This window comes from Rhineura floridana, chromosome 7 (genome assembly GCF_030035675.1).
Source record: "Rhineura floridana isolate rRhiFlo1 chromosome 7, rRhiFlo1.hap2, whole genome shotgun sequence".
Classification (NCBI taxonomy): Eukaryota; Metazoa; Chordata; class Lepidosauria; order Squamata; family Rhineuridae; genus Rhineura; species Rhineura floridana.
This window is the reverse complement of record NC_084486.1, coordinates 61,587,951-61,606,421: the sequence shown is the minus strand read 5'-3', so window position 1 is coordinate 61,606,421 and position 18,471 is coordinate 61,587,951. Positions and strand designations below refer to the sequence as shown.

At 40.8% G+C, this 18,471-nt stretch overlaps 1 protein-coding gene across 3 annotated transcripts in view; it reads right to left on the bottom strand.

The window, feature by feature from the left end:
- CTBP2 (C-terminal binding protein 2) overlaps positions 1-18,471 on the bottom strand; it is a 303,109-nt gene that overhangs the window by 274,349 nt on the left and 10,289 nt on the right. The window contains exon 2 of one of the 3 annotated variants that reach the window (XM_061635711.1): positions 7,820-7,936. The exons of 1 other annotated variant lie outside the window; for it this stretch is intronic. The gene's annotated coding sequence lies outside the window, so the exon portion shown is untranslated. Of the gene's footprint in view, positions 1-6,292; positions 6,312-7,819; positions 7,937-18,471 lie in introns of those variants that run through there. One more of the 3 variants, XM_061635712.1, reaches the window with a different exon arrangement.

Genomic DNA, 18,471 nt, shown 5'->3' with positions numbered 1-18,471 from the left:
GTGACTGTTTAAAGTAGCATGATACTGCTCTAAATGTATAGTGCAGATGGGGCCTTAGGCTGTTGAGCCATTTCCTGGAGATTGAATTGGTCACTGTCACACATGCCTTCTGCTTATCCAGATTAGATACTGCATGAAGCTCAAAGTGGGGCTGCCCTAAGAAAATATTCAGAAACTATCAGTGATGCAGAATGAAGTAGCCAGAGTTTTGACAGGTTTCTTGAAGATCATATTACATCAGTACCATTATTTCAAAGTTTAAACTGGCATCTCGAATTAAAGTCTTAGATGGCATGTTTCCAGGACATCTCCAGGGCCATCTTCTCCTATATGAAACCGTTCACACATCGAGAACTTCAGATAAGGCCTGTGCCACCACCTATCGAAACACAGCGAGTAGGCCATTTTCAGCAGCAGTGTGAAAGACCACCAGGGATCATCCAACTGCCCCCTGCCCGGCTTCAGTCCTATGTGGATGCAGGATCAGGTCCCCAGTCAACAGAACTGGCTGGCGAAGAAGTACTGGGAGACAAGCCAACTGAGGAACAGCTGGGGAGAGACCTAGCTAATAGTAGGGAGCCCTCAGAGGCCCATGTAAGAGAAGGCCTGATTGGAGCCGAGGAAGATATTCAGCCTGAGAGGGAGAAGGGGCTGCCAAAGATCTTGATGGGCTAGAAGGCTAAAGGATGAGGGGTGAGGCCTCAGCCTAGCCGCCTCCCCAGGGACTGGGAAGGGGCCCTCACAATGAAAGCGTGGAGTGATGCAACTGCCTGTCCCCAAAAAATTTTAAGTTGCCAAACTGTTCTGGGGTTGTGATTTTTTTCAGTCTACTGCAAGAGGGAGACCGGGGCCATGAATGCTAGACCTTTCAATGTTCTTCTGCCCATGGATGCCCAACAGGTGGCACCAAAGCTTTTGAATTCAGAAAGCTTTCCTGGCCCTCTGTATGCATATGTTTAGGCTAAAATCCTATATAATTTACTTAGGTGTGAACTCCATTGAACACAGGAGACATGCACAGGAATGTGCTATTAGTGAGTAACAGTCTTCCCTTGGAGCTGTACTTCACTACTGATTGCGATTTTGTATTCTGCCATTTTATTGATTTCTGCCAATTGTGGTATGGTGATGTATACTTTCGTATTATTATTATTATACAGCCACAAGAGAGCATGGATTTTTCACATTCCGCAATGTTAAACTGAAAATACCCCCCAGTGCCATTCTGCTGCTTCCCATAAGCTCATTTCAAAACAATACTTTACAAAACTTACAGTCCTGAACTCAGAAATGCTTGCTTAACCACCCTCTCAATGTTCATGGTGATACACAAAAAAGTCAGAGAGAATATAGAGTTATTTATTATTTGATTTATATCCCGCCATTCCTCCCAACAGCAGCCCAAAGGGTAAAGAGAGTTCAAAGTGTAAAAAAAAGAAAGAGAGAAACCAGACCCCTCTTGGACTTTTTCTGTCAGAATTCGTATAATCTGTTGAAATTCATTAAAATTCAGCCATGTTCACAGAGTACCTGTAATTCTATTACTGACCTTGCCCCATACTCTGACCTTCATCTTCTGCAGTTTAAAAGTTTAAAAGATGTCTGGCTGATTTTTAATTAATTTAAGAAATTTAGCATTGAACTGAATTATAATCTCGGGCATGCTCAACCGTTAGTTTTCTAAACGTCAGACTCACAGCTGCTGGGCTTGGCTAATCAGGGGGCCACACCCACACCAGACCTTTATTTCACTTGAGACAGTCATGGCTTCCCCCAAAGAATCCTGGGAAGTGTAGTTTGTGAAGGGTGCCGAGAGAAAACTATTTCCCTCACAGAGCGCCAGTAGCCAGAGTGGTTTAACTGTCAGCCACTCTGATTGAAGCACTGTGAGTGGAACAGGGTGTCTCCTGCTCCCCTGGTGCATTCACTATAGCCTGCCATTTCTGGGCCTTTTCAGGTTATCATTTCATGAAAATGCCAGCTCCTTTACTGGGGAATTTTCAAATATCTAAACACTCACACTGTGCCATCATACAGTTTATGCAAATATTTAAGAATGGGTTTTTTTCCTGAGGTTGCATACCTGGGGGTTAAGAGCAGATATATCTGGGTTTGGTTTTTATACGTGCATCATCTCTGGTTGAATCACATGAATGAATGTTTTGTCTCATTGCTATGTTCAGAACATCATATAACATAGTATCTTCTACTCATATAGGCAAAATAAAAGCATCTAGCAATAGAAAACAGCACTGTGGATCGCAGCATTGAGACAAACTATAGATAGTGACATCTACTGAAAGAATAGAACAGTAATAAGACCACCAAAGTGCCATCAGAGAACAACAAGAAGTCCACATAAACAGCCACTTGATTCATTAGCTAAAGAACAGCTGTAATCTGGCAGGACTAAACAGAAAATACATGTTCCGACTGTCCTTATTTATCCGAGACAGTCGCCATTTTCTCATAAACCACTGCCACTATTTTGCCATTTGGGGACATCTTGTTAGTTCACGTTACTGTAGAAGAGGGACAGCTAACATGATGCCCTCCAGATGTTGCTAAACTCCTCAACCATATCCTAGCCCAGAGGGGTGACAGTGGTTGTAGTCTAACAGCAACTGGAGGGGACCACGTTGGCTACCCCTACTGTAGACTTTGTTATTCAGGATTTAGGTCCCACCTCCAGGCTATCCATGAGTTATATTCCCAAGTGGGGAACAGAAGCATCTTGTCTCCAGCGCACTTAAATGGATGTGCACAGACATTAAGGTATCATGCAGTGCACAGCCTGAGAATCACACTGCACAACCTTCAATATATATTTTGGGCTGTTTATAAGACATAATAATCATGTCATATATATGTAATATGGACTTCAGATCACACACAGAGAAAGTATTGTCCTCCACATGCAGTGGACCCTGACCCAATCAGGGATGCCGGTTTGTGGAGAAGCTCTATGTGCATACATCACACACTACCCAAAGGGATGGACAGAGGAGGCGAGGACCATTCCCTTCACATGTTCTTTCAGTATGTTGGGGGAAGGATAATCTGAACCACCCTCTTGTGATGTAACTAAGTTGCAAACACAATTATATATATATATATATATTATGTATTTCTTTAACCAAAAGAATAAAACCCTCTTTTGGCCTTTAAATTATAGGACAAGAGGGCTACTGCAGAATAAAGTAGTACAGCATATTTAGGGGGGAAAGGGCTGTAGCTAAAGATGTACAATTACCACCCAAAACTGAGGGCAGTGTTCAACTAATGTGTTGATAAGGATCTCTGCCACAATAGGCCTTCCCTTCTCCCCTCCCCACCATACACATGCCAAACCTCCCCCTAAAAACTTGTTCCAGAAGGTTGGGGGAACCCCTAGAACAGATAGGGGGCATGCAAGGGAAAAGAGGAAGAGAACATCCAATTGTCCAAGCACAATCCTTGCGCTTACAGAACTTTCGCATAGCTCTACATTGAATACAACTGTAAACTTTTTTTCAAAAACCTTAACCCAAGCAAGCTTCAAACAAACTTTTCATTAATTTAACAATGTATGGCAATCTATTTTATTCTATTTTAAAAGAAAAACCATTACAGCAAACCCTTCCAAAGAACAAAATAGCTTCTAAAGATTTCTTTTGAGCTCTGAAGTTCCATTAGGCAATGTAATGCTGTTGGTTTGGTTTGGGGCTTTTTACACTCAGGCAGCCAACTACGGTCACTCTTTGAAAAAAGAACCATTTGTATCCAACAATAATCATCCTCAAACAAATTGGGTGCAGCAGCACAATACCAAAGCATCTGCCTTAAAGGCAGCCTCCTTATAGGGATTCTACACTACATAGAATGGGAAAACTGTGTTACAACTCAAAAGTGCAGTGTAGTCTAAACAGAACAATATCTCAATCTGAAAAGAACTGTGAATATCAACACAAGTGTAAACTTTCAGCAAAATTTTCAAGCTTGAAATTGTGACTTTTTGTTTTGTCAGATCCCACAATAATTTTACTATAGATTAAATAAATCATTCATTTGGTTGTAAACAGTGCTTTTCAACTTCTATTATATAATATTTATCTTACTTTTACTTTATTTTAAACTTTAACACTTTAGAATTTTTATTTTTAAGTTATTAAAGTTGCCAACATATTTTAGCAATAATTCTTTAAAAATGAAGAAAACATACTTTTCAATTTATTATTCAGTTTTTCCAATGCTTCTTGTTACCTGTTTAAATATATCAAGCAAAGCAGATTCAAATGCAACATAATGAAACATGATTGTTCTGAAACAAATCCTCCTTAGGGTTTTTTCTTAATCTACAATTTATCAATGGCTGCTAGTCATAGCAGCTATATGCTCCCTCCACATTGACACAAACTTTACTTTTGAATACCTGTTTATGGGAACAGCGGGAGAAGCCTATTGCTCAAGTTCTTCTTGTGATCTCCCAAGAAGCATCTAGCTGGTCCCTGTCGGAAAGAGGAGGCTGGACTAGATTGACTCTTGGTTTTATACAGCAGCCCTCTTTAGGTTCTTCATCCTCTTTTCTTCTGCCACACAGCATCTATGTTTCCATTTTTATCTTTATTCTTTCATTTCATTCTTAGCAACAGTATCTTTTGCTTATGCCTTCTAGAGAAGACACATTAATGTTCCACATTCTTGGGAAAAGGTTTATTTTCTAGTGTGTTTTTCCCCCCTTTTCCTCCCACATTATTAATATGGGAAGTAACAATCAACAATAGCCCGTTGTTTGACAGGTTTGCTGAAGGTTTCAATACATTCATCCAAATTTGAATATATATTTTTGTTATATAAATATTATTTCTATTATTAAAATGTTTATTACTTACTTTACATTTATTTTTTTACAAACATTTCATATAAAATTATAGGAATTACAAATGTGTTATAATACCTTACCCCTCTCTCAATTATTTTTGTGAAAGTTGGGTACGCCGGTAAAATCAATGTCTCAAAAGGGGTACGCGCATGTTGAAAGTATGGGAAACACTGCTCTATAATATAGCTTTTTTGCTGCTTTGATTACAATAGCTACTGACAATACCAACACACTGTAGTTGGAAAGAGCACATAATCTGTCTAATCACTGTTCAAAGTGGGGGTTGACTGGTTGTTAGCTTGCACAAGAAGAATAAACCTGGCTTCTTTGTGCCAGGAATTTGTTTTTCTTTTATGCAACTCAAAAGTTCTTGATTTGGCTCAATGCAGGGGAAGGGAGGGGGCTCTTAAGTGATCTCATTTATTCTCATGCTATGCTAGCTTCTATAAAGTCATAATGTCTTCAACTTTGTTAATTGTAAAATCAAGATAAATTTGGCAGATGCACTGGAACAGTTTAAAAGTGCTATCTTTTGTCTCTTTGCTGTAATAAATGCACACTGGTCTTTTGTAACACAATAATCTATGTTCACCTCCACAGAACTGTAGTACCGAACCTGTATCACACACAGACATCTGTAGCGTTTCCTAGCCTTGCTTGCAAGAACCTTGAGTGGTATCCAAAATAGCGCTAAGGAAGACATCCCATCAGCATAAAAATTTCTCCTTGTGCAACAGGATTTCCCCCCCTCCTCCCCCTGAATGCCCTCTAAGTCCGTTCTAGGGAGTTCCATCTAATGCTCCAGAGCAGATTTGGGAAGGGCATGCATGAGGGTAGAACAGAAGGAGAAAGTCCTGTTGTGCAAGCAAAAATCCTTGCACTCACAGAAAGCATTAGTTGGATACCACCCCTTTTCAGCCATGGCCCTTTTTAATTATGGCCCCCAGCCTTTGGAATACCTACCCCAAGAAGCCCAAGGTGTTCCCTCCCTGATGGCATTTAGGAGACTTCTGAAAACCATTTTGTTCTGGAGAACCTTTGACAGCAACTGAAAGTATAGCCTGAAACTTATTCTATGTTTTTCCTCTTTCAAATTTTACCTCTAGTCCCCTTTTAATATTACTCCCCTTGAATTGTCAACTGTATTCTATGTATTTTGTCTATTTTAATGTTTTATTGTGTTTTTTATTTACTGTGTACAATTGGATTGTGAGCCACCCAGAGTGACCCATTGTAGGGTAGAGAGGTGGGACAGAAATAGTTTGAATTTATTTATTTCAATTTTATAATAAGTCTCTGAAATGTTACACAAGGGAACATAGGAAACTGCCTTACACCAAATCAGAAAACTAGTCCATCTATCTGAGTATTGTCCTACACTGATTGGCAACGGCTCTCCAGGTTTCATACAGGAAACATTCCCACTCCTACCTGGAGATTGAGCCTTAGACCTTCTGCATGCAACCGTCCAAATTATCTGAATTTGTTGGGTGAACCTTCTGCATGTGTATCCAAACTTTGAAAGTGAGACTGACACAAACATTGCATCTTCATTATATTATACAAGCTGTGGCTCACAGAGAACTCAAAACAGGTGAAGCTGAGGAAAGGGACCAATGTTTTCTCCTCCCAACATGACCTTCTTACCCATTGGGTATAAAAAACCTTGATGTCATGACTCCCATGAAATGGTCTTGGAGCGATGAGGAAGAGGAGGAGATGGAATGGGACTTGGGGAAGGGCCCCAGTGAGTTACCTTCAGAAGGGGTTGAGGCCGAAGGCTTCAGTGCTGCTGACAGTGACAGCTGCATCCCGTAACTCCAATTACAACCGAGGCGCTGCCCTTCAGCTTCCCTTCACCGCCTTCCTCTCACCACACCATCGCCACCACGCACCCCTCCTGAGTAGGAGGAGGTCTTTGCTAAGTGTCCCCACCACCCGCACCTCGGATGCGCAGGCTACTGCGCCAGCAGGCTCAATGGAGTCCCACTGAGGAGGAATGTTTGTGTGCGTGCATGCTTGCTTCTGTCCGTGACACTTTTTTCATGCAACTAGAATGAGCCTGCCTACACTTAATTAAGGCTGCAGCAAAGAGTGCAGGTGTTCAGGGACCACAGGTGAGGGTTGGGATGGGACTGAAGGGCTGGAAGTGGGCTTGTTCCATCTCCCCTCTGGCTCCAATGTCATCAGAGGAGCTTGTTTGGGGCTTATGTAGCAAGTTGCATCACCCACAAAGTCTAGAGCACCTACAATATGGTTAACTACGAGTGGCTTTGATAATTCAGGACTGAAGGGAAGGGGTGAACTGGCCCACTTCTGGGTACCCTAGCCTCTCTTCAGCCCATTTCCTTTTACAGGGAGTCTTGTTGGCTAAATATTGTTTTCAGCTACCTCACACTTTGGACTTTTCAAACAAAGGTGAATGGGTGATAAGCAGCTAGGGGCCAGGGAATCCTGAGGTCTTCCTGAGGGTCTGCACCCCCACAAGTTAATCTCCCCTCTGGGTCTGCCCTTAAGCCAAATCAATGTGCACACACTCTCCAGTTAATACTAATAGGAAACGTGATGATTAATAGGAAATATATTGGGCCATGGTCTCTTCCCATGCAACGTACAATCTAAGTGTTTTATTATCCTTTTATGGTCCAGAAAGTAGAACAGACCTTCCTCATCTCTTATTTCTCCTTGGAATACTAGAATTGTCTATTTACTTAAATACCTTTTCTGAAAGGCCATAAATTGTACTGCTACACAGGTCATTGAGGGAATTGTTTAAAACATGCACTGTGAGTTTAAAAATGTATAAATAAAACCTTTGGCAGCCCATAGTAATCATCTAACACAACACATTCATTTCCATCCATGCTTTTGGACAAATATTCCAGATAACAAATCAAATCAAGTACCTCACTGTAATTATAACATTCGTATAAAAATCTTTTTGAACTGGTGTAGTACCTTTGTTTATTTGTCATAGCAAAAATTGTCAACAATGTATTTTAGATCAGCCTTCCCCAACCTGGTGCCCTCCAGATGTTGTTAAATCTCAGCCTGCTGCTCTCCAGCTGTAGAAGGCTGTAATATAAAAGGACAAAACAATACAGGTAATAATGCAAATCAAAAGAACAAAATTAAATTCTTTGCTCTGGAGGCTATGACTTGAGCATAGTCCACATGCTTAAATGCAAGCAAGACCCACTCATCTTAGTCTCAAATCTGAAACTCCCTAACATGGGTAAAAGATGCAAACTGAATACCAGCAATCCCAGGATACATCATGAAATGCCTAAATACCATGTCCAATTTCCCACGTACTGTTCCAGACTTGCCTTGCAATGAGAAAGCCACAACAACAACCTCCAAAAAGCCTTCCAACCTAGTTCTGTGATACTTGCACTCATCATTCAGGTTTTAGAAGACAAATACTTTGTCTATTTTAAATTATTTATTTATTTATTAAATTTATATCCTGCTCTTCCTCCCAGAAGGAGCCCTCTGTATGAAGGGAAAGGAAAACAGCCAATTTTAACCTTGCTGAAGTACTAAATTTTCTGTTTATAAGACAGATACAGCAGTGTTTTTCAGTAAGTCATAAGCTATTTGATGAAGAGAATCTGCCTGCAGAATTTCCTCTTTGTTTATGCCATGAACTTTATTTATAGCTGTATGTCCTTGCCCTCCCCCACAGTTCCACCTCCTTTCCCTGCAGTGCATCAATCCCTACCATAATTCCAACAAACATCACCCAATGTTCTGAGAGCTTCAACTCAATGTGTAGAAGATCACACACACTGGAATGCAGCAACCAGCTATCAACACAATGAAAAAATTTGTGAAGAAAACCTAACATTCTTTGTTGGGACTTAAAAGGATGTCTAGAAATATATTTCAAAATTCCTACATTCCAGCAACTAATGTTTAAGAGTCCTAAGTAATAGATACCTGGGATTTTTCATGCCCTGCTCAAGCAACTGAAGGCACACCATGCAGCACTTGATGCCATTTTCTCAGCAGAGTGTATTGTATGTGTAGTTTGCACAGTACACTGACTGCACACAGCTTAGGGCAACAAAGAATCAGGCCTACTGAATCCATGATACTAAATGGCTGTACCACACTGACTCCCACAAACTTGCTGCTAGCAACCAGCTGCAAAACAGAGCCAGGACTGAATCTGTTATTAATAGGATCTGATGGCCAGGAAAAGTTCTGCAAAACACACTGATGCAGGGTGGCTGATGTCAGTGCAAGTTTTACCCTTTTCGGGAAATACACTGCTTATTTTTTTTCTCTGGCACTCATTATCATCACATTCATTTCATTTGCTTGTCTTCCCCCTCAACTCCGAGATGTTGCAGAGGCACTGCAATACAAGTCTTGCTTGCTATATATCACACTAAAGCCAAACACAGGTGAAAAGCTTAGTGCCGTACTGCAGAATACAAGTAATTGCCTTTTACTGAGGTCTGGGATGAGGAAGGTAAATGCCACAGATAAATGAAACCAAACAAGATATTGATGTTCCTGGCTATATTACCTCATACTTTGTAAAGTGGCAACAAAAATGCACTGTAGATGGCCAGCATCAATGCAAAAAGCATGAAGCAGGGATTACAAACAAAAATTACAGGAGAATTGGCTCAACAGTCAGTTTCCTTGAACGATCAAACCTGCGGGACTTGAGGAAAAACCTGCAGTAATCAATTTACATAAAGCATATTGACTATGCTACTGAATAGCAGAGAAAAAGAATCATACCAGAAGACCGGTACCAGAATCAAAAGGAGTAAGGTGCTCCCTTCTTTGACAAAGCACCAAAATGCAGCACTTAAGGTAACAGCTTGGTATTAAAAACGCTGCTATATTTATTTAGTCTGCAAGGATTACAGGGTCTCTGAAATCTGGAGACAAAAGGTGGATAAAATGTGAAGCAGTTAAAGATGCTGTTGTGGCCAAGAAATCTGATAGGAAGGGCAGGTATTGAACTTTGCGGCCTATTGCCAAAATAAGACACAAACACCATTCATTGGGTTAAATAATGGGCCACTTTATTAAACGGAATCAATTAGAATAATGAACCTGCGGAGGGGAAATCAAGTGCAGGAGCATTCTGATGATCCAGGCAAAGCCTGCTTGCAGCCATAGGGCAACCAAACCCTTGCCTGAGCCCAGGGCTGCCCTGTGCCAGACCCCAGCTCGGGCCACACCCTGAAGATGTGTAGGGTGTCCAACCCGCATCACCGCCCCCCGGAGCCCTGAAACTCCAAGTGGATGAGGCACATTGGCCCCAAAGGCGGCCCGTGTTCTGCCCCCGGGCCGTATAGCCCTGAGCTGCAGGCCCCTGGACCGCCAATCACCCCCAAAGGTGCCTAAAGGTGTCACCTAGCTGCCCTTTCCCTTTTGCTGTTGAGGCCAAGAAATCTGACAGGAAGGGCAGGTATTGAACTTTTTATGCAACAGCCTGCCAAAGCATCCAAGGACAGAGGCAGGAAAATATTTCCAATTCTCAAGCTCCTGAATAAAATATTTAGGCAGCAGCCCTGTATGGGACTAATAACAACAACAACAACTGCAATTAAATAATCCTGAAATTAAGCAGAGCAGCTCAACTTCTAAGCACAAACAAAAACTTGATAAGCTCAAGAGCTGTCAACAAATGAGGATGAAAGGCTACATGGATGGCAATGACAAGGTTATCACAGAAGTAGCACTGAAAAGGTCTGAAGATGAAGAGACTTGCCTGTCATCCATGATTCAAATATAATTATATACAGTTTCAAACAGCTAAATACTTGTACCAACCATCACTTACTAGTGGATATTTTATATTACAGTACAACCCTCAAATATTAGTCACCTACACCACTCATTACAGCAGAAGTCACTCACTATAGACTACCATCCTGTGATATATTTCCCGTGCCAAATAATTTGACAGGGAATGTGAATTATGTTGCATTATTCATATTACACAGGAAAAAACTGCATAATGGTGTGACTAAGAATTCAATCACACACTATTATGTTTATCTCTAACTTTGGTGTCATCTCCAAAGAAAGTCCAATGCTCTTCAGTCACCTTTCTCTATATAGATTCACATATTCATGCACAACACTAAATGCATTGTCTTTGAATGCTCATGTGTAAAAACCTCTGCAAGTAAAAAGTGAACAAAATCAAACAAAACACACACAGAGTGTGATGAAAGGTTCTACTCCATATCTGCTGTGCTAATTTTCTACTTGGAGATTATTTTTAAAAAATTGTAATTATGCAAAGCATACGAAAACTTCACAAATGCATACTACACAAACAATCCTAATACACAAATAGTATACAGAGGGTTCTAAACCACGAAGTGAGTATATTGCAGATGTTCACCCTTCTGGGAAGGTGATGTGCTGACAGGCAGCAGGATTTGCCAGGGACTAATCCCCCACTCTCCCTCACATAATTGTAATTGTGTTAGTTTTAAAAAGAACATCCAAACAGGACTACAGGTGCCATCCTATCCCCTCTGGCCTTACCTACAAAAACAGTAGTAGTCAAGGATCCTGTTGTACTGTTCTTTAAAAAAAGGTTTTGCATTTCAGCATGGAAATAAACTGCATTATCATCCAAGATTCTGATGGCACATTCAAAAGCTATTCAGAAATGGGAATGGCATGACTAATCATTGTTTATTCATTATATTAAAGAAATTCTGTGTATTAACATTCTTTTTAAAAGCCAAGATGAAGGATTAAAGTCAACCACCATTCTCCTGTAAGGCTCCAAGATGCTCAGAAGAATTTGCTCAACAGGAATATTGCCAAATATGTCAGTGCGGTGCTAATTTTTGATGTTTTAACTACTTGTTCAACACACATTGTTATATATATAGTTTATCTGATTTAGTGTTCTGCAGTACTCCCCTTCAATCTCCTGAAGATGTAATACCCTCCCCACCTCCATCTATAGTATAACTGCTTAATTGGCAAGTGTACGAACTATAATTACATTGCACACAACTGACAATACTACTTATGGGAATATCGGAGTTCAGGCATTCTGTTTTATTTTACCCCTTTATCTTTATTAAGCAACCTATATGAAAATCATGCTTGCTTTTACTGATGCAACATGTCACCCAGTTGTTCCCAAATCATCCTGGCCTAATAATCTCACCTGGAAGTAAAGAATGTTTATGCTAGATTAAACACATACATAGAAAACCCTTGATTTAATTGCAATTAGTTGCTTATAGCCAAGGATACTAAAATTCCAGGTGCCAAGAAGACACTAGTACCAAAGGATGTGGCCTTGATGACCAGCACAGGTTGCTATAGAGGGCAGAAAGCAGGTTCCTCCTCCTCTCCCCATATGCATTCTAACTCCCTTTGTCTTTAATTCATTCTGTTCCCATCTAAATTAACTAGCTTGACCACACTTTCAGTGAAGTTTGGCCTAAACACTTTCAAGCTTAGGTGTTGCTAATCTTAACAAGATGTTTGGCAAGACCAGCTGAAATTGAAAATATTCTGTTTCCCGCAGAACAATAATTGTTCTAATGGAATGGTTACATTAATTAGATTAATCATTGCTTTATACTTTTATTGTTGTTTTAATGTGAATACCATAAACCACCCTGGGACCCTGATGGATGAAAGATGGTGTAGAAATATAGTAAATAAATAAAGAAAACTATAGGTTATTGAAACAAGCTACCTTCATAAACCAAGGTTGTAAAGTTGGCCCATTGCAGAAAACCACATACAGCTAAGACTAACCATATACACGGTGAGACATAATACTAAACTGCAATTCGTTATTATCAGAAGCAAAAGATTTTGATTTCTTCCTCACAGTTACACTAGAGAAGAAAGAAGGAAGGGGCAATGCATGACCCCAAAGCTCATCTAGGCTCTTTCCCATAACAATAAGCCATCCTGCTTATCATTACGTCTAAATTTAGCCAAACTATCTATCCAATTACATCAGCTTCCATGTCTGATCCCCTGAAGGCAATTCTTACTCAGCACATCTAGCCAGACAAACAGCTGTTCATCAGTCAATTTCTGCTTGAGGTATTGTTGCACGAGTTTTTGATTGCAGTTACAATGCATTATGGGTTTTCCAGTTTTAAAGTTCTGTTCTTTCGACTGAACAGAACACAATCTAACTGCAGAGTAAAGATTCAAAATCTAAGTGTCCACCTTCGCACAAAACAAGGATATTCTGTAATTGTTTATTCAAAGGAGTGTAGATATTACAAGGATGGTTTGCCTTCAAAGGTTAAAATGCTTTGCTTATTGCTATGATATTGAAAGCACAAACACAAAAAAGAACTGAGTGAAGAAGGTTTACAAGAATTAAATGCAGTAAGTTTTTTAAATTTAATAATATTTAACATCTGTTTAGAGTTTTCAGCGTTTCAAGCTTTTCACATTATTTATATATCTGCAACCGTTACATCAATGCCCACAGGAAAGTCAGCATTATCCCTTATATTGTAGATAGGAGGACTGAGGCCAAGGAGGAGTGACTTGAAGTCACATATTGTAGTCGTGGCAGAGACAAAATTCAAAGCAGAGGCTTCTCTATTTGTAGCTCAGTCTCTTACAAGGCCACCCTGTCACCAGGGCCAACTGAAGCAGCAGAATCACCCACCACATTCAAGGCCATGCCAGCTCCTACCAGCCAAGGCAGAATGTGGGGATGGTTTTTCATCCACTTTTGCTGTGCCAACTCTAGGGCTGGCATAGCAAAGAGTTGAAGGGCCTTTGGGTCCCAAGCCTCCAGCCCTGCAAACTTGCTCTACACTTCTCAGAACTTTCCAATGGCTACTTCTAGCAGTAGTTTACCACCTGCTTGGGCAGAGGTTAGATTCTGCTGCAGCATTGGCAGTGCTCCTCTCTGCCAGCATAGAAGGGCCTACATTACATCCTAATCCCCATCCCCAGCCAAAAGTATCAGGAGGATTAGGAACCCAAATTTGAATGTAACCGCAAACAAAAAAACTTTTTTACAAACTGAATTTCAAACAGTTGAGGAAAAATACAGACAGCAACTCATGTGCTAGCATGCATTAGCATTTTGTTATGATGGGACACCATTCTATTATAGTTAAGTGACCTCAATTTTAAACTTATGTTTTCAATCATGTGTAGTGTCTTCACAAGATTACCGTTAGCGCTAGAAACTTTCGAAACTGGATGACAACTCAAAATGCTGCTTATTTTAAGAGTTTAAATTACACAGCAAGGAATTTATTCACACAACAGTCTTCCAAGAAAATACGGATTTCCTATAATTTGCTCCATTCTTTTTCTATCACCTTTTCAAATAACTGCAAGCATGCTTTACTTTGACACTTTATACTTGACTGGCATTCTATCCAAAATACAGAGCGTGATCTCCGCTATTTTCTTTACCAGTATGTGTCCGCAGTGGAATGTAGTAGATGTTGATTCTTTGGAGAGTGGACTGCGCTCCCTGCTATAAAGGATCAAAAATTGAGCGAACAGAAATGCAGAGAAGTTAACATATGGCAATCTTTCAAACTTCCTCACCGGTTCACATGTCTGATTAACCTAGGTTTTTCCTGCTCAAATCTTACAGTATTCATTTTAAAAACAGACTGTGCCTATGGATGCAAAAGATCTATAAAAATAATGGAAGTTTATCAAATAACAGACACCATAGTTGGAAAACAAGGGTACAGGGACATGTAAGTATTTTAATTGCAAAAGCTACATTTTCATCAGTGCCAGAATGGACATTTGAGCAGAGACAAGTAATGGTAAGCTGCAGAGAGCAGTACTATAAACTATCTACAGATAATATTTTATTAAAGTTGCAATCTGATGCAACCTTACCTGGGAGTAAGTACAACTGAAATCATTGAAATTTATTTCTCAGTAGACATGCAAAGGATTGTTCTGTAGTACTATATTCCATTACCCAAGCTCAACTAGGACAAGATAAAGACTCCAACCCTAAGGCTAGATCATTTTCCAGAAAGAAGATTCTCAACTGCAAACACAATCTACAGAATTAAGGGGCCAGCTGTGATGCGTCCTTCCCTGGCTCTCCCTGTCAGGTTCCTACCTGCTCGTGGTTACTGCCTGTCTCTAGGCACCACCAGGGACTCCACCAGTCCGGACCGCACTCTCTTATGGTTTCTCTCCCCGCTCTAGCACAGATCTCAACAGATCCCCCTGCTAGGCAACCACCAGTAACGTCCCAATACTAGTATTCCCAGAGACTCTGAATACTGGTATTGTTATTCTCTTCACCGCTGCCACCATTTGTTACAGTTCCCCTTCAGCCTTGGTCATTACCTTACCCTCCCTTCTGGTCTGTGAAACCCCAGCCAAGGATCAGGCCTTTGGTAAACCAAATTAAGTATTTATTACAGATAACAAAGCTAACAAGATTAACAAGATTTCTTCTTAAGGCACATAAGCATATGGTTTTACTCAATACTAATCCGAACTCCACCTCCCTCCTTCTCCACTCTCTCCTGGCAAACAACTCTCTCAAACCCCACTAAGCAATCCACTCAGTTCTCTTCTCCCCCCGATTCCACTCTCACTCTTCCTTTTATACATTCAGCCATTTTAAACACTCAGCCAATCATCTCGCATTCTACTGCCCATTCACTCCCCCTCCTCTTTCACTCCCCTTACCATGTATCTTCTAAAACAACAACACTTACCATATATACATTAATATAGGAACATCACACCAGCTCTGCAATTAGCCACAGGGTTTGGCATGTTTACCAAGGTATAACATAGATCTGCTGTATCCACCTAACCTGCCTCAGAAGGATAATGAAGGGTAATGAAGGACAGGACACAAGACAGCGCAACAGTTCTAGCAAGAAATCTCAAGAGTTAACGGAATGAATCTTAACAGTATTACTGCCCATATGATATCTTTATTATACTCTAACACCACTAATTGTGAGGATATGCTTTTCTCCTGACCCCCAATTATATGCAAGATGTCTTCTGATTAGGTATGTCACATTCTGAGAACCAGGGAATGGGGTTGGTTGAAGACTTTTAGAACTACTCAGACTATATTTCATACTTGGGAATGAATGCACACACACAAACTGTCAAAGATACACATGTGTAGAAATAATGGCCAGTATTAGAGTTGGCATCCTCAGGGCTGAGGCCCATTACTCAGGAGGGGCTCTACTGCTGACTGCTCATTTTGCTCTTGCCATCTTTTCATCTGCTCATCTGTTTGGCCCACATGGAGACTACAAGGAAGCAAAAGAAGTGAGAGGCTTGCTCACTTCTGTTCTTTCTCTCTGGGCAGTGATGGGAACTGGGCCCAGACACAGAGAGAGAACATGTGGGTGACTGCAGGGAGGAAGACCAGAGACCACCGAGGACTCCCCATACTTGGAGATGGCACTGGTACAAATCACTGCTCTTTAAAATAAACAGAAGTGGGGGCACAATCCTTTCCCAATCGTTCTGGTTTTATGTAAAGGTGAAATAAACAACTCCTTTGTAGCTGCTACTGTACACCTGCATTTTGTACTCAAGTAACTGTGCCTAAAGCTGCCCTTAGCAAACACAAATAAACTTCTTGAGTAAACACACCAAAAGACTAACATAAAGCAAAGTAAACAACATTTAGATATGCTGTCTTATAGAAGAGCTCTTTTCATTGGAAAGACTTGTATAACAAAAGAAAGCCAGGTCCCTGCCCCAAAGGAACTTACAGTAAAATATTTGTTAAAGGAGAGGAAATAGCAGGAGGAGAGGAAGATGGAGGCAAGGGTAAAAAGAGGGAGAACAAACTTTCAATAATATATGTTAAGGTTTATAATCAGTAGATAATGAGAACAAGGGGCTTTACCAAAGGTTTCATGGATAAGGTAGATTTTAAGAAATGGCATCACACATGCATTCTGGGAAGGACCTCCAAACATAAGGGACAGGAAGAGGGGTGGTGCCATTTAAGAAAGCAAGTGAAGCCCGGTCACCTCAGAATGCTACCGCTGAAGGAGCAGATAGAAATAAATGGATACTGGTAACACAGAGTTGGGAGATGCAAAGCCATAAAGGAAACTGAAGGCAAAGATGGGGATTCAGTGCAGGATCGAAGATATGACAGAAGTCCAAGGTTGAGCATCATAAGTTTTTAGTGCCAAGAAAGATGAATGATTCTGGTGGCATGGAGGTGTGAGGGCTGCAGTGCAGAGTCAATAAAATTACAGTAGTTATTGTAGCAGATGACTAGAGCATGGACAAATGTTTCAGCTGAGAGGGAATAGAGGTAGTGCCATATTGTTAAAAAGTTGTACAGAGAGAAAAAGCATGCCTTGGCAACAAACTGAATGTGGGAACTGTAGAAGGATAAATCAAAAGACTGGACTAGGGCTTAATGCCTCAGTACAAGGAGTATACAATGAGAGAAAGGCTTGGGAATAGGTTGGTCTTGGATATACAGTACTGAGTTTCAGACAATGATGAAACATCCCAGCAGTAATATGCGATAGGCAGTTGGAGCTGAGAGAACTAATAGAGAGGGAAGGTTCTAGAATAGAAAAATAGAGCTAACTTTCATCAGGACATAGATAGTATTGAAAGTCATGAGATTTGATGAGCTACCCTGGAACAGGTAAGAGATGAACCAGTGAGGACAAAGATATGAAAACCTAGAGTATGAAGGGAACTAAGGGAGAGGTAGTGATCAACTGTATCAAAGGTAGCAGAGAGGTCAGACAAAGAAAAAACCAAGTGCAGACTGCTGGATTCTGTAGCGAGAAGACTGATTTCAGTGAGAGCCATTGTAGTAGCAGACAGAAGCCAGATTGTAAGCAAAGTGGAAAAAATCAAGACAGCGGGAAGATTTTAGGATGAAGATTTTTCTGATGAACAGGAAAGCTGGACAGCGATTATTAGAGAGACAGGATAACTCAAAGAATTTTGTTAAGAACAGGGAAATAATGGCAAGTGGTGACAAGCAGGTAAGAAGCAAGAAGAAAGGGGATAGGTCAATTATGTGGTTAAGAGGAGCAAAATGGCAGATGCCATGACAACCAGTAGTTGGAACAGGATAGCGCCAAAAGGGCATGCAGAGGGGTTGGATGACTCAACTTGTCAAGCGAGAGAGAGCGAAAGAGGAAAGAGCTGAGGAAGATATAAGAGAAGGAAACGTTTGGAAAGGGTGGGGAACAAGGAAGAGAGATTGGATCAGATAGTGTTGCATGTAACCTGCTCAAACTGCCCATGTAAAACAGATTTCACCTTCTTCTCTCCTCCCTCAGCCCTCAATACACCCTCAGAATCTGCTCTGAAGGGCTGGTGGACCCTCTGGAACACATTTTGGGGGTGCACAGGAGCTGCAGCAGGGAAAACAGTAAAGTTCCACTGCACAAACAAATGTCCGCTTGCACAATGTTGGTTTCCGCCTACTGTTTTTATTAAAGGAAGAAAAGTCTTTAGCAGAGAGTAAAGAAGGTAGAGAAGAAAGGCAGATTTAGTTAAGCACCAAAAGCAGAGAAGAGGCATTGAGGATTCCTAAATTTGGTGTGAAACAGGATAATGGAGCAGTGTGCTTAGCAGGGAAGCTGGTTGAGGAAGAAAAGGAAAGATTC